The sequence below is a fragment of the Physeter macrocephalus genome, chromosome 7 (genome assembly GCF_002837175.3).
Source record: "Physeter macrocephalus isolate SW-GA chromosome 7, ASM283717v5, whole genome shotgun sequence".
NCBI classification, from domain to species: Eukaryota; Metazoa; Chordata; class Mammalia; order Artiodactyla; family Physeteridae; genus Physeter; species Physeter macrocephalus.
The window spans coordinates 56,749,008-56,765,049 of NC_041220.1; the positions used below are offsets into that span (position 1 = coordinate 56,749,008).

The 16,042-nt window shown below is 35.7% G+C and overlaps 1 pseudogene; it reads left to right on the plus strand.

Moving 5' to 3' along the window:
• The first annotated feature begins 1,416 nt into the window (after positions 1-1,416).
• Positions 1,417-14,879, plus strand: LOC112067070 (peroxiredoxin-4-like; annotated as a pseudogene).
• Positions 14,880-16,042: the final 1,163 nt, after the last annotated feature.

Consider the following 16,042-nt stretch of genomic DNA (forward strand, 5'->3'; position numbering starts at 1 on the left):
TCAATGATGATAAATCAGCATCATTCGTCATAGTACAAAATAACTGGACTGTATCTTCAAAAATGCCAATGCTAGGAAATAAAGAAAAACTAAAGAATTGTATGAGATTAAAGGAGACTAAAGAAATAAGACTACTGGAAGTATGATCCAGGATTGTTTGTTTTCTGGTTTTTTTTGTTTTTTGTTTTGTTTTGCTATAAAGACCATAACTGAAACAACAAAATCTGAATAAAAACTATAGGTTAGATACTATTATTGGTCTACAGTAATTTCCTGATTTATTTACGGCAATTAAGCAAGATGATACACCGTTTCTTTAGGAAGAACACACTAAGGATTTAGGGGTGAAGGGGCATCAAGTATGCAGCTTAGTCTGAATTTATACAAATCATGTATACATAAAGGCAAGGATGAAGCATGGTAAAATGTTAACATTTGGGTGATCTGGGTATAAAGAAATTCTCTGGACTATTATACAAATTTTTTTCTGTAAGTCTGAAAATATGTCACAGTAAAAATACAAAAGGGCTTTTTAACTAGGCAGTTTTTCAAAGCAGGTACTCAGACATAGGAAAGCAAGATGAGGGCCCACTTACTGGAACTAGGAAGAAACTGAAGTCTCAAGAACAAAAGAGTGTTACCAAAGACTTTTTATTGTTAGTAATAGAAATATAACTAGAATTCATTTAAACAAACAACAACAACAACAAAAAGATTTTGTAGGGATACTAGGATAAATCACAGAATCAGTGGAGAGGCTGCAGAAACCGGGGAAGTTCTGGTAATCTCAATGCCTAAAACTAAGCCAACATTCTATGAATACATTTCTCAAACCCTCACCTCCTTAGCTTATCTCTGAGTATCTGCCTCTTATAAGAGATTAACTCTCAGGGATAGACATTGATTTAACTGGCATTGGTCACTCATTGGTCCTATCACTTTATTTATTTATTTATTGCGGTACGTGGGCCTCTCACGGTTGTGGCCTCTCCCGTTGCGGAGCACAGGCTCCGGACGCACAGGCTCAGCAGCCATGGCTCACGGGCCTAGTCGCTCCGCGGCATGTGGGATCCTCCCAGACCGGGGCACGAACCCGCGTCCCTTGCATTGGCAGGCGGACTCTCAACCACTGCACCACCAGGGAAGCCCCGGGCCTATCACTTTAGATGGGAGGATAAGCACTATGATCAACCCTCTGTGGGTGGAGGGATGGAGGCACTACTACTGTGGAGTACTGTGATTGACAGCTATATGACAAATCATAGAGTTGCACTGGGTGAAGGATCAAGTCCCTAAAGGTTAGGAGAAAGGTAAGTATTGTAATGTTACAACCAGAGGTATGGTTTGAGTGACGGTTTACTCCAACCCCTCATCAAGGATGGGCTCTAATTTTTCCAACCTAATGCACCGTATAGCATGCCTTGGACAAGAGGGGTTGGTCGGGATGAACAGGTCACCCAGTCAGAGCCAGTATGGTACAATGGAAATTCTTCTGAGGCTTTGAGGATGTTGGCAATACTCTCCTCCACTGAACTTGAACCTGAAAATTTGTAATGGGAGTAGCTGTCATCTTGCCACCACATGTAAAGCCAATACACCGATGAGACTTGAACAAGAGGAGAGAAAAAACTAGATCTTGGTGACACTTTTTGAGCTCAAGGAGACCAAACTTGAAGCCAGTTCTACCACTGAATTAATTAACAGAGCCAATAAACGTTTTTGCTTATATCCATTTGGGGGTAGTTTTCTGTCACTGTGTCAGAGATATCCTGATGCAAGTACACTATTAACAAAAGAAGAGGGAAACAAATACTTGGTGCTCCTGAAACACACACACACACACACACACACACACACACACACACACGCACACACACACACACACATCAATGGAGAGTTTTCATCACTATGAGGAGAAAACAAGATCAAATCAAACACAAAATAAGCTTATCTTGATGGTGAATCACTATATCTCAATTATTCTTCAGATCACTTGACAGAATCCATGTTGATCTTAGTGTCTGGGGTGGGGCCATTTTTATAAATGAGGAGAAAAAAGCAAAAGAGTTTTGAGAACAGGGAACAAAACATGTGATAAAACAATCATTTTGACTTGAGAATTGAATAATTATTACACTCCTAAATTTATATGAGCCAAGGGAACTTATGTAAAAGACTTTCAAGAGATGCATACCTTCCTTAACCTATTAGCACCCATCAGGTTGAACAAGAATTCAAATTAGGTCTCAAGGAGTGCATTGACTGATGAATTTCAAAATTTACCTTCATTTCTGTCATTTTATTAACATCTCTAAAAGAGAGACAAACTAACTTATGGTTTGAACAGTTAATAGATATTGGTCATTCACTGTTCTCAAGCCTTAATAAGATGTGAAGGCTGACATTTTGTAAATAAATGGCTGACTTACTACATCTCTCTGAGATGGTCGCTTAATATCTCTCTATTTCCATTTTCATCTGTAAATGGCGTTAATTATACTTTCCTACCTCCCATAAGAGCTATGTTAATTATTGTTGGTAAAGCACTTAGGTTCCCATGGATAAGGGAGACAGTGTAAGGGCAATGTATTATCATCATTATTATCATTGCCCTGGGCAGCTGCTCATTAATGACTGCATTTCGAGTAAAAAACCCATGAAAGGTTTAATTGATATGAGACAGAAACTGGTCAACCTTAGCCACATTCACTGCCAAGTTTAAGTCCAAGGAGGAAAACTTCTCTTTAATTAGATCATCTCAAATGTCATCACAAAAGGAATACAATAGTTTTAAAGTGTTTTAACAATTCAGCATTCATTCATTTAGTGAACATTTATTGAATATGTCTGTTATGTGCCAGGCTCTGTCCTGGGTTCTGAGCATATAGTGCCGAAGGAAAAAAAATTGTCTTTGTGGAGCTTAGCCTGTAAAGTGTGTGAAGCTTAAATTCACCTGGGCTAGTGTTTTTTTCTCTTCTGATCCAAACCGTACTTATCTTTTAAATTCTTTATCAAGCACTCTGTCCCTAATGCCACCCTTCTATAACACATCCCAAACCACTTTTACTTTTTCCTTCTCTAGAAAAACATTTAGGACATATATTCCTAAACAATAAATTGCGGCACATTATGTAAAACTTTCATGTTTGCCTACCATTTTCCCCTTAAAAGCACTGGATCCTTCAATTGCCAGAGGCACCGACTTAGCACAGTACTGTATACAGTGTGCTCATAAATGATTCCTTAATTAAATATGCAATACCTGTTATTAATATTTCTCTTATTTACTAACTAGCAAAGGGAAGCTCATATAATTCAACGAGAGTTTAGAAATGATTTCCAGGCACATGCAACCCTTTGTTATGTAGCCAAGAAAGACCAGCGTTTGAAAAAGTGTCAAATTTAGAAAAAAAATATTTTCTGGCTCTGCTCCTTCACTGCCCACCTGCTATTGCAGGATTTCCACGTTTAAGCACAACATTCCCTTCCAAAATCACTCCAGTCATCCTGCAGGGTATTTCCTGGATATCATGACCATGTCAATTAGCAACCACAGGGCATCCAAGAATTATTTCTTCTACCCTGGCCCTTTTTTGTACTGTTTCTGAGGCCTCAACTGTCTCCAAAGCTACATGAAGACACTTCATACCTACTTAAGCAGAGCCTCCTTTTTTCCAAGTACTTTCAGTGCTACTTCTGCTGAGTAGCACTGTAGCTACACACTCTAGAACACTGCCAATAACAAACTAATGTTAAACTCTATCCAATGTTAGCGTTCCAAACCCAGGTGGTATGTTCAACAGGAAAGAAAAGAAAGGCATGTTTCCTTTAAGAATATCTAGGAAACACTGATTTGAGTCTCTAAATGTTAAGAACTCTTCAGGCAAAACATCTCCATCAGTTTCTACATCTCCTGGTTGATTTCTCACTTACCTTCCCAACTCTTCTCCCTGCTCCCCAGATTATATAAATAAGATCCTAGTGGCTGATCAAGGAACACATCTGATAAATAAACATCATCATGTGAGCAGACTCAATTCTGAACTCTAAAAATGTGGGATATGACCAAGCATATCTAATTCTTTTAAGGTAGAATTATCTTCTGAAATGTTCCTCTATGAAAATAGTTTCCTTACAGCATCCTCATTATCTGCCCTGAAATGAGCACATCTTAGGCTTAGGCTGAAAGGGACACGGACCTTAACACGATGACTTTTCTGTCCCCTTTACTGTTTTATAGTGTCAAAGAACTGGGAAAGTATGGATCAAGCAGTCACTCTGCTTTGGTCACTCCACCACACTGACGTTTCAAATATTTGAAGATTGTGGAAAAGAAGGTAAATTTTGCTTGTGTTGCTTTTAATAAATGGAAGCAATAAAAAGGTCAATTTAAACTAGTTGCATGCTATAAAGCTGCAATTAATATTATTTAAGTTAGAAATAATGATGGCTATTGGGTGAAGTTAGTTGACCTTAAAGGAAGAAATGACCAATTATTGCTCTTGTCAATTAAATTATTGCACACCTAAATTCTACCCACAAGCTTTCTCAAAGAATTATATGCAAGGAACAGCAGCAAGATGAGAATCTAATACCACCCGATACCCTTATTTTAGCACTCTGTTAAAAGCTGAGTCCAAACACATGTTTTAGTCTTGGGATCTACTCTCTCCATCATTTTCACATCTCCTCTCCCAAATCTTGAGATCTTGGCTCATTCCTAGTAGATGAACAGAGGAATGAAGTAAAAAATAAAGAAGCAAGATGGCTAGGTTCAATCTCAGCAATGCCAACTTTTGGAATAAGTCACTTAACTTCTCTGTGCCTCATTTTTCTCATCTGTGAAATGGGAATAATAATCATATCCACTTCATACTAGAGTTGTAATGAACGTGTTAAATGCTTCAAATAATGGATGATAAATAGTAAGCACTCAAATATTAGTTATAATAATGATCATTATCATCATTACCATCATGACACCTTCATCGCTACGTACTCAACACTACACTACAGTCCCCAGTCCCACATAATTGCTTATTCACACGCAAAGGGGAAGGAAGCAAAAGAGAAAGACTCTTACTGGTTTTCTTGACCCACTTGGCCACTTTAGCTCACATGCAGTAGAAGTGAGCAATCAGATGATGTGATCTCCCACTTAGGCACAGTATCCACTCCAATGTTGCCCAGTTAATTATTGTGAACTTGAACTAACAAACTGGCATGAACTTCTCCTTTAAAGAAAATAACACAACCTAGTCAAGCAGAGGAGTGTCTGGGTATGAGGAGGAACTGGGGAATAATCCTCTTCTGCTTGTATTAAGTTAAATGTGGCTTTTGGTCACAATGAGGCAGAACTATTTGTTATTGTGGGTAGTGGTTATATAGCAGTAGACCATCATTAGGCTAGGTATTTTTCTTAACACCTATACATTTTACAAATATAGCTGTTTGAAAATGAGGCATAAGAAAAAATATTCAATAATATTTACCCCGGGATATAAAATCTCTTCTTTTTTTTAAGCCAGTAGGATACCATCAAGAATTGATATCTAGTTCACCAATAAAAATAAATGTATTATTATGGAAATCTATGGCTAAAGATTATTTTCTGCTAGTATACAATGTTAAAAACCTTTCATTATCAACTTGTATATTGAAACAACTTGACATCCTATATTTGATCTGGTAAAGCCTTCTCTCTTTCTCAAAGATATATGTGACATTCTTTTTTTAATTTAAATTAAGATAAGTTTCTTCAAACCATCTTTTAAGAAACTTGAAAATACCTCCAGGGAAAGAGACAATTTGGAAGAAAATGATGCCACCGACATACAAAATTTAAAAGAAGGCCAAGTGTGCTTTTCTCCTTCAAGCTTGCCACTTCCTGTTTCAACATTCACTCTCTTTTCTCTTACTTTCTGTATCTGAACCACCATCTTTCCCTCTTAGAGAGACCAATATGAACCACTGTTATAATTAATTACTATTTCTTGTAAGACTTTAACTTACATAAAATGATATGCTTTTTATAAATTATTTTAAAGGTTAGAATTTCAGGCCAAAAGAAACATATTTAGAAGATTATATGCATTTGGTGATTATCCCTTCGTAAATTTTAGGTAACTGCTAAAGACAATCAAATGTACATATTGCATGTGGACACTAAGATTTATCATCTTCCTAGTATTCTGCAACTGGGTAAAAGGCAATTCATGGTAATTACCTTCTCTTGCAGATGTGTCTTACCAACCCAACCAGGTGTAGAGTTGGTTTTATATAATTTTCCATAATTCCAATAGTAGGTACCACGGATGAGTATGTGTAATAGGGAGTAGTGGTAACCATGATGGAAAACAAAGATGAAATTAGCTCAAAGTACAACAAATGAAATTTGAATAAATAAGAGCTATTGTCATAAGAATTGCTGAGTGTTGCAAACGGTCACAAAATAAATTGGTATGGGTGTTTATAGAAGGAACACTTTAAAATTATGATAACCCAGTATTCCTCTACTTTATTTTCTAATATACCAACTTTAGAGTTTTGTCATAGCTAAGAATGTATTTAATATGTTTTAAATCAAATGACTTAAAATAAGTTCAGCTTTCAAAAGGAATGGCTAAATTAATACCTTAAATGGAAAACCAGCATCATTAGGCATAAATGGAAGGTAATAAAAGTATGGTAAAAGAATCAATGTTATTAATTTTTCCACTTTATTTACTTAATTCAAGGACCATCACTGATAATTACACTAATATCATTGTGTGCTGACTTTACAATGTAAAATTTGAGATGTGTTTCCATTGCGCCTGAGTCTTTATTGTAAAACACTAGATAATCTTGGTCAAGTTTCTCAAGGAACAACTCTTAGAAGCTCTCCTGAAACTTGCTTTGTTGTATCTGAGCACTTACTATTAACCATGATGTAGCCATTTCTCCTTCAGTAAAGTGATAGCACAGGTTCCCTGGTGATATGCTATAGACTGAATGTTTTTGTCCTCCCAAATCATATGTTAAAGCCCTAATACCCAATGTGATGGTATAATATTAGGAGGTAGGGTCTATGGGAGATAATTAGGCTTAAATGAGGTCATGAGGGTGGAGCCCCATGATGGGATTAGTGCCCTTATAAAAAGAGCCACCTTATTTTCCTCTCTCCCTCTTCCCCCACCCCCGCCCGGCTCCATGCAAAGATACAGCAAGAGGGTAGCTGTCTGCAAAACAGGTAAAGGGCCCTCATCAGGAACTGAATCAGCTGGCACCTTGATCTGGGACTTCCCAGCCTCCAGAACTGTGAGAAATAAATTTCTGTTGTTAAGTCACTCAAATATTTCATTCTAATAGTCTAGAGCTAAGATATGGTATTAAAGAAATCTTCCACAAAGGAAATCCAAGGTACCATCTCTATGATAAAATTCAGAAAATGAAACAATCTTAGAAATTGTTTCCAAAAAGTCACATAGAAGAATCATCTTCTGAATGACAAATACTTTCTTTAAAAGTCTATTCTGCAGACAGAAGGCTGTTAGACCACCAAAATAGCTACCCTTTAACTTTCTTAATGAATCTCCTTCATTATATTTAAGATTAAGGTTTTAGGCAAATATTTATCTGCCTCAAATAAGCAGGTCAATTTTTAATTAATTATTGGAGGTGCACTAAAGCTGCTATAAGAAAACCTATTCTGTCCTCCAGGGAATGGACATATTTTTCAATGAATATCTTTATAAAAGTATCTAGATTATCTGAAGCATAGGTCTTTGGCCTGAAAAAATTTTAAAGGACATGGAAATTTCCTTTATCGTTTTTGGATGTGTGTAGAAAAAATGCAAGCAATAATTCTGAACTAATACTGTATATTACATCATTCATTTATTCAAAATTACATAGTAAATGCTTTCTATGTGTTAAGAACTACGCGATGGGCCCAGGTTAGATAATTGATGTACAATATTAAACCTATGTGATATATTACAACATAGAATAGTGTAATAATTAAATTACTATTTGTGGAAAACAGAATATCTCATTTTTGCCTCATCTAAAGAGCCCATGTGTTATATATTTTTTTTAATCAAATGCATCATAGGCAAAAACCCTCAGTATTTCTAAGGCAGGGAAAAAGTAAAAGAAAAAGAGGCAGCTAAAAGAAATGGAGCATAAAGTGAAGAAGGGTCTTTGGAAAATTCAGTTCACAAAAAGCTTTCATGGTATGTAATTTATTCATGGCTCCTGCTGGACTGAGTTAATAGCATCGGCCTATTCTCTTGGTTGTAGTAGTCATCTCCTAAAATGTCTCAGCTCATATCCTGAGACAGGAGGCCTTGATGCTCAACCACAAAATTATCCCTCCAAAACAATATTCTGTATACCAAGAGGCTATGAAACAGGCAAACAGATGTGTCTGAGGCCAGCAGACCTCAGGGATTGCTTTTCTGCTGCTGAAATTCACTGGGCCCCCAGGATTCATCACAATATTCCTCATCCACTCAATGTCCTTTATTTTATGTCTTTATTTAGAATATATGTGAAAAAGAAAAGCCAGAGCAATTATTTGATCATGCAAAGAGAAAAAGACTCCACAACATAAAAGATGAGAGACTGAACTTTACATTTTCTGAATTTCTTACATATCATCATGTGTTCAAAACAGTATATACTCTAATGATATTTGAGGAACTTTAAAACATTATACCTACACTTATATAATTTCTTTGTATAACATTTGTTAACTGCTTCCATGTTCATGAAGCAACCCAAGTTCGTTCTTAACTTGCAGTAAGAAGTATTTTTATTACTAATTTTTAGCAGAGATAAAATATCAGGAATATTTTAGAATATTATTAATTGGTAGTCACTGGGTCTGAATCGAACCCAAGTTGCCTAAATTTCAGTCTAGGTGTCTATTTCTGGCCGTTCCTCTCTGACACTTGCAATATGATTCAATATTGAATAGAAATTAGAGAAGTGGATGAACCAGTAACTGAAAAATCTCTCATTAACTGAGCTCAGTTATGTTGACTGTGTCCACTTTGTGGAAGATGTAAGAATGGCACCACCACTCAGATAGAAAATGGGAGTCCTAGCTTTAAAGCAGTAAGAAGCTATCTGACACAGTCTGGAAGAGTCTATGAAAATAAAGTGAACAAACTTCATACAGACCACATGATGCCTACAGAAGCCATGTTCTAGATCACTCAATGAGAGCTCCTAGTAAAAATGTTAGCTCAGCCAAAATGGGAATCATCCTTGGAACTGGTTATTGAATACAACTAGCAAAAATAAATTACTCAGAGCAGAGGAAAGTTAACTGTGCACAGGATATTTGTGAGACCAAAGGCAAAGACATATTAAAGAGCAGTAAAGGAAGCATCATACAAGATGGGCTGAAACCTACAAAGTCCTTTATGCAGTCAGTAGAAAAGTGCCTTCCTCACTCACAGAAGCCCCAGAAATCAAAAACAGACTTTCAGGGACAGATGGGCCAAGTCAAGAATAGACCTCCAGGGATTGTTATAGTTTTAAAGTGCAATATTCAGGATTAGATTAGAAAGTAGGGCCTGGAGAGAGCTGAGACTTTTACCAAATTAAAAAAATACTTGCTTAGTAACTCTACTTGGCACTAGGAGTTTATTTCTTTAGCATTTAAATCAATTCAGAAATCATCTATCCACAGCTTTTTTTTTTATGGTTGCAACAATATACATATTACATTCACAACTTTAGTGGTTTTACTCTTTTATTTCAGTATTAATGAGAATGCCCAATTAATAAAATTGTCCAAGTTGATCTCTATTATAGGAAGCTAACTGCTGTGATGAATAGTCTCCAAAATATACAGTGACTCAGTCATGATGGAAGTTTAATTTTTGCTCACATTAACAATCCAAAGAAGTGTTCCTGGAAAACATTGGATTCTTTTCAATAAGTGGTTCAGGGATCCAGCCTCCTTCTGGTTTGTTCTGAAATCCCCTAGGGGCCTCTCATCATTTGCATTTAGCCAGCGAAGGGGAAAGAGAGTGAAGAGAAGGCACATTACCTTCACAAAGGCTTGATCTGGAAATGCACACATCTCTACTACTCAGACTTCTAGCTAGAAGCCAGTCACATGGCCACACCTGACAGTAAATGAGATTGGGAAATATTATGTACCTATGTCCCCAAAGAGAAGCAACGAGAAGAACATGGATTTGAGTGAATTTTGTAGAAGTTTTTGCCAAAGTATCTTCTTCCATTACATACATGGATGCCTGGTGAGCTCTAAAAGTGGTAGTAGCAACAATAAAAGACAAGTACATTTAAAACAAGGGACAACCAAACAAGCTTGAAGTGCAATACAGTAAGTACCAACCAAAGCAACAGAGCTAGACGGACTTCTAATGCCTAAAACACAGCCACAGCCTGAACCTCTTTCTTTATTCTAATATATAAATACTTGCCCTTGTTCTCTCATATGCTGTATTTCAATATCTACAGATAGGGACATTCATGGATAAACTGTTTCTTTGGGTCATGTACGTGGTGCCCTTCTGTAATTTGATATAAGGGATAAAGACAAATTGGGGAAGATATACATGTCTAGAAATAACTTGAACTAGCTGTGAAGTTTTCCAGCATTAATAGACTGACCCTGATGTCATAATTTGGCATAAGTCAAAAAGAAAAAAAAGAAAGATTTAAATGAGACCCACTGAGGACATGCATCTCCAGATGACAGGCAAGGTTGTAGGGTAGAGAAGGCAGGCTGCGTTTGCAGGCCGGTGCCTCTGGTCTTTGAGATTGATGTGATGTTTGGAGGGAGCTAAATGAGTGGCTGTTGTGTAAACTGGGTAGGGATTTAATCCCTTGGAAGCAAGTTTGAGATTGCAATTAACATTCCCATGACATCAGTTAAGTATTTGAAGGTTAACAATATTTCCTAAAATTCTGCAAGCCAATTGAGGACCTTGTTCTTCTCAAGGACTTCAAAGCTGGGAAAAGAAACAGTGCCAGCAACACAGAAATTTTCCCAAATTCAAGGGGGAAATGGATGTGGTTTAAGCAGAGAATGGAAAGTCAGGGGTTAGAGAAATACCACCAGCTGAGGATGCCAGCTTCCCGTTGCACTTACACCCAGGGTTTTGAATCATTTGATCACTTGCCTCTGGACTGTGCATCTCTGGTCAGGAAGGCGAGTGTAACAGTCACAGCAAGAAACACCCCAACTGCAAATTTAGAAATCTCACTTTCAACACACAAAAAGGTACTGAAGAGATTGAGTCAGTAGCAATACCAAGTCTTTTATCTGTATACTTATTTCCTTTTATGATAGGGATAGAATTAGGCTATGATTACCAACATTAGGGGATTAGAGTAAGTTGTTTTCATTTTAATTATCCCCTTCTCCATCCTCAAATATAAAGAATATATTTTAAAAGAAAGGTAAGTTTTATGTCCATTGCAGGGCAGCAGATAATAATTGGGGTGGTGGAGTGAGGCGATTATAGCATTCCTGGAAATAGAGACACCTTCAGGTGTTCTTTTTGAATCACTTGAGATTCAAGAGTTAGATTTACCAACTTGTACTTTTCTCAGACTCGTCTCACTTTAATTTCTATATGGACTTTTCTAGCCAGCTTTAGAGGAATTGGTCAAATATATACATATATACACATATATATAAAATACATACATACACACACAAGAATATGAATTGGAGCACAAAGAAACATTAGTAAATTGGCTCAAGAAGTGAACCTAGATCGTTCCATCCTAAAATCCTCAAAAGAATAAAAAAGGCAAAGTATCAATCTAACGAAACTGGGTTTACAAACATAACTGAATGATTTTTGTGTCAAGAAATTTTTTTAAAACACTGAAATATTCTTCATTTTTCTTTAATTTTTACTTTTACTTTCCTGGAAAATCTACTCACATGAAAACCATGCAAATGAAAAGGCTCAAGACTTTGACATTATAGAATTGTAATATTTTTAAAATAAATTTCACTGCTGCAAAAGCAATTGGAATTTCCACATTCTTTAGTAAACAGTCCAAGGAATAACTTGAGCTTAATATTTAAAAATTTAAGTTTTCATTCATACATTTTGGGACATAACTGTATACAGAGCTGTGTTGTATAAGTTTGACAGACATCACTGATAACTGCATTAGGGACAATATCTTCAGCCTTTTTGTTCACATTACATTAAATAAATGTTATAATTTTTCTGCTACTTTACCTTTCATAGTATTAATTCTGGATCAAAGCATAGAAATGTTACTTGCTTTTCAATTTATTTGATCCTCTCTAAAAGACTTAGGCTATTTGAATTGAAAGTGTAAATTATTCAAATGTGAGTGAGGAGAATTTCTGTTACCTAAAATACAAATCCAAATGGTAAAATAACATGCCTTATATCATAAGCAGATCTAAATAGATGGAAAAATACAAAATGTCAATATATTCAAAACTTGGTTTTAAATTTTCATTTCCATTTGGTTTCAATCATATTTTATTGTTGCAGAATAAACTTTCTCAAGATATTTTAATCATCTAGTAAAAAACATTAGTGTTCTATACCTTTAAGTTACCTAATTTTAGAATAAAGAATCTTTAACTCTCTCTCCCATTTATTGTGGTCATCTGTACATTTCAATATTGGCAATAACAGAAAGTTTCTCTATTATAGTACAGTAACAACATTTGAATAAAAAGCATGCATTAATTTTGTAACATTTTTCTTCTTGACTTTCAACTCATGGAAGCATAACATCTTTTGACTGTATAATTGGGTTTTTGTGTGAAAAACAAAGTTTTTGAACTGGCACTAGAGAACAAATTTAATTAAAGACACAACTCCTGTAATGATCACAACATCTGTGCCATGGCTAAATAGTTCTTACTGCTTACATTTCTACGACCTTTATTTGAGAATCTACATAAGCTTCATTTAGCTCATGATATTGGACAGTTATTTGCAATTCTGAAATCTACTGAAGCAATTTGATAACTATATACAGTCCACGTAAAGTTGATTATAACAAGTAACTAGAAATTTTAAAATTCAACTTTAACAAATTACATATAATAAAAATAAAACTCGAGGTAAGGAAAATTAGTTAAAATAATCTGATCTAGAGAAGCTTTATATATTTAAAAATCATCTTCCCATAAAATTATTACTGGAGAATCATAAAGTTTTTGGATTGAGAATTATGTCTTCCTTCTTTCATCTTTATAATGGAGGAGAAGAGGTGTTAACATGTGAATATAGACATGAACATATATTTAATAAGGGAGGAAATTCCTATACTCCAAAAAAAGTCAAATAATGATTAAACTGGGAAAAAGAAAAAATGTAATGTCGGATTTTTGTTTTGGGGAAAAAAGAGGTGCGTGTTCAGAGGAGGGATATAGAAAGAAAGGTCCTATTTCTAAAGAGAGAAATTAATCAGAGAACCTGGTGAGAGAAGATGGGGAAATGGGGAAGTAGATTTTATTTTATATCTTATACACTCTATATTTTAAATTTTTTACAATGCCTATAAATTCTGTTTTCAGCATTAAAAGAGTATTTTCAGTGTAGTATTTGAGAGCTGACATTTTTAGAATATACCCTAAAAAAGCAGTCAATAAATGGGTAATTTATTGAGAAAGTGTAGGAACACATAAGCATGGACAGATGTGTATCAACATAGCTAAAGCCATAACATAAACAATGGAATGTAAAAAACTTAGCCAAGCCAAAACACAATAAATTACCCTCATAACAACTCTAAAAGAGGGACCAAGCAGGAAAACATTTATCTATTCAGCACTGCCCAAGTCAGAGAGACACTATAGAATTCAGCTGATAACCTGAAAAGAAAGAATTTATTTAACAACCAAAACCTACTAGAGTATAAGCTTTGTGAAGGTTAGGGACTTCAAACTATTTTTTTCATTGCCATATTTTAGCCCAGAAAAGAGTGCCTGTTATTAAGTAGATGCTCAGCAAATATTCATCAAATGAATGAAGGAATAGGATTTACACTTGGAGCACAGAAGTACAGATGTCCAGGATGAAATATTTCTCTTGATATGCTAACTGACCTTGATCCCATGCCATGTCTAAGGAACCTTACCATTAGTGAGCCATTCTTCCAGGCAAAAGTGGTATGTGTAGCCACTAGATAGTTATAGCCTCCATTACAAGTTATGTAGTTGTCATTTCATTTAATTATTCAATAATTCAAAATATGTTCTCCCTAACCTCAGGGAAGCCTCCCTGGTATTGGTATTTGGCCACTCCATACACATCAGCAAAGCCAAGATCTCAAAGCCAGAACCTTATTGAGAAAGAAGAGCTCATGTGAACTGATTATTGTGTACAACCCTGGAATTTTTTCTTTTACTTACTTGATTTCACATTTTATGTCCAAATGAAATTATTGTTTTTTGTGATAGAATTGAGTGATTCAGATATAGAAATAAGAAAATGATGGCATGTTCTCTTGATTCACAGGATGCTCATTTGACTTGCATCATCCTTTCTCAAAACAAAAACTTGGAACAATGATGATTTCACTTCCTTCAGATCTCACATAACAGACTTCAAAGGATTATGGGTATATCTAGACTATTCAGGCCATACTCTTAGAGGTCACTTCAATATTGATGATAAAGGAATCCTAAGACAGATGATAACGAATGGGCTTTCTGTTGATAGGTCACTTAAATACTACTTTTGGTCCAAGCATCCCAGAATACCAACAAATGTGGAAAAGTCTGACCTGCCAGTTGGAAACTCAGCAATTAAACGATAGTCCCAGATACAACTAAAAAAGTGAATCATTTTGATATACTAAATTGGAAAGTACTTCTTCAGGTCATGCTATGCTGTCTGATTTAGAGGTCTTCAATAAAGTTCAAATTTATACATTAAAATTAATTAAAGTACTATAAATAAGAAATGTTCTTGCAAGTCCTCAATACACCAGGTTGACCCTGCCTCAAAGCTTTGCATTTACTGTTCGCACTGCCTGGGATAATTTTCCTCCAGAGTTTCATAGCTCACCCTCTTGCTTTGTTTAATTTCATCTGCTCATTGAAGATTTCCCTAGGTATCCTCTTTATAAAAGAAACACTACACACACTCTCTCCCTGTTTAACTTGCCCTGTCATACTTTCCTCCACAGATCTAATCACCATGTAACATTCCTATGAAACTTTTCCTAAGCTGAATTGGCATAAAATGAAGAAGTAATTACCTTAGGACACGTCTTGCTAACAGATGCACAAAATCAATCAAGATAAAGCACAGATGCTCACACAGTTCAAAGCTATGGCAGCTTGATGCTGAATCTAGTTCCCAGGAAGGCACTTGGCAGTGCCTCTCTCTCTCTGCATAAGGTGTGTGCTGCCTCTATAAGGGCTCAATGCAAAACAAATGCTGAATGCTATCTTTGCTTTTCACTTTTTGGAAAAGTGAAAATTCTCTTTGGATTTCTTTCCATTAGTGAAAACAGGTACTAATGTAGGTTTTTTGCAAAAGCGAAGTGGTGTAAAGCAAACTTTCAAAAAGTGGGGGAGACCTATACTTTCTATTTGCATTATTTCACTGTCTACCTCCCCTACTAGAATGGGTTTTCATGAGGGCTGGAATTTTTGTCTACTTTGTACTTTGCTGTGTCCTTAGCACCTAGACCCATACCTAGTACATAGCAAGCGCTCACCAATATTATTTAATGAATGAATGAGGGTTGTCCCTTGAGAACCTGACTGCTTCCAAATGCAACAACTGTATCCCTTGTCTAGATTTGTAATGGCAAGGTCAAAGCCAAAGCCTTGGACTACAGAAATGACCCCAAAGTACTACCAACTTGTGAAGCACCTCTGGGATGTCAGATGTCTTCCTTACATAAAATTTCTCAGTTTCTTAGCTTTATCAAATTATATGGTACTTATATGATTCCAACACATTTAAATGGGTTTTAAAATGTTAGTTTGCTGTTAGTCTTGATAAATAAATATTAAGAAAAAGTCCCATATTTTTATTACTTGTGAAAATCTATT